This window comes from Colobus angolensis, unplaced genomic scaffold (genome assembly GCF_000951035.1).
Source record: "Colobus angolensis palliatus isolate OR3802 unplaced genomic scaffold, Cang.pa_1.0 Scaffold2, whole genome shotgun sequence".
NCBI lineage: Eukaryota > Metazoa > Chordata > Mammalia > Primates > Cercopithecidae > Colobus > Colobus angolensis.
In genome coordinates, this window is record NW_012115154.1 from 20,701,041 (window position 1) to 20,702,632 (window position 1,592).

The window sequence follows — 1,592 nt, forward strand, 5'->3', positions numbered from 1 at the left end:
AAAAAAAAAAAAAAAAGGAAAACCTCCAGAGAAAGTGTAAGAATAGTACAGTGAACACCCAATAACTTCACCTAGATCCACCAATTGCTAACATTTTGCCAAATTTGAGTTAACTTTTTCTTTTGTTGAACTTCCCCTCATATACTTTAATATGTATCTCCTAAGCAAAAAGATATTCCTAACAGACAAAAACAAACAAAACCAAAATAATAAACTCAAAAAAGAGGAAAAAGGTATTCTGCATAATCACATTACAATCACAATCATAAATTTAACATTGATACATACAAGACTCCTCTCTAATACATATACTTTTTATTATATTTTCCCTGGATCTAGACGCAATTGAGGATGAATATGTTAAATCTGGGATTCCTATTAAACATACACATAGTGATGTCAAGACGATAGAACATGAGTATGGAATTCCAGGAGAAGGTTGGATGTTTTGTAGTGAGAAAGTGAATTACTAGGGAAATATAGTTAGACCAGGTGCCCATTTAAGATTGATGAATATAAATTTGAAATGGAGCCAGGCACAGTGGCTCACACCTGTAATCCCAACACTTTGGGAGGCCAAGGCAGGTGGATCACTTGAGCCCAGGAGTTGAGACCAGCCTGGGAAACATGGTGAAACCCCATCACTACAAAAAATACAAAAATTAGCCAGGCAAGGTGGTGTGTCCATTTAGTTCCAGCTACGCGGGAGGCTGAGGTGGGAGCATCACCTGACCCTGAGGTCCAGGCTGCAGGGAGCTGTCATCATGCCACTGTCATCCAGCCTAACAGAGCGAGACCCTTTCTCAAAAACATGAAAATATACAAATTTAAAATAAAAGTCAAGTCAGCATAGTTGTGATTTTCTCTAGCAATATTCAGCTGAGTGGAAGTAGCCAGTTGGATTTCACCATGGTTAGGTAAATAGGTTAGAGGTGTTAAGAGGCAAGTAATTTGATGGCAATTATAATGGAATAATTATAATGAAGGAACATGGATTCTATTCTGGGTAAAAAGGAAGCAAAGATAAAAGGTGATAAGCATTATTCTAAAAGTCTGTGATTATACAACACCAATTATTATTTTACAAGAAATATTAAATATTTGTCTTATGTAATATTTGCCTCTAGCAAAAAGACCACCCTGTAGCTTTTCTTTTTAAGAAAGCCCACCTTTATTATCAGTAAATCTTTACGTTTACTATGCAGACACTGTGTTTAGTTCAAAGGATACAAAGAAGTATATGAGCTGTAAGGGAACTGAGAAATCAGTCTACCACCCTCATTTCACAAAAGTACAGCAAAGGTTAAATGACTTATCCAAAATCACAATGCTTGCTCCTGGCAGATCCAAGGTTTCTGAACTTCCAGTCCAGTATTCTCTAGATCTCAGCCTCCAAAACATGTCATTAGAAAATTCCTGGAAGAGGAGGCGGAGCTTGCAGTGAGCTGAGATCCGGCCACTGCACTCCAGTCCGGGCGACAGAGCGAGACTCAGCCTCAAAAAAAAAAAAAAAAAAAAAAAGATGTGAAACTATGAAAACATTAGAAGTAAACATTAGGAAAACACTTTAGAACATCTGTGTAGGCAAATAT

At 37.1% G+C, this 1,592-nt stretch overlaps 1 protein-coding gene across 1 annotated transcript in view; it reads right to left on the bottom strand.

Moving 5' to 3' along the window:
• XRCC2 (X-ray repair complementing defective repair in Chinese hamster cells 2) overlaps nt 1-1,592 on the bottom strand; it is a 41,645-nt gene that overhangs the window by 36,248 nt on the left and 3,805 nt on the right. The gene's annotated exons all lie outside the window — the stretch shown is intronic.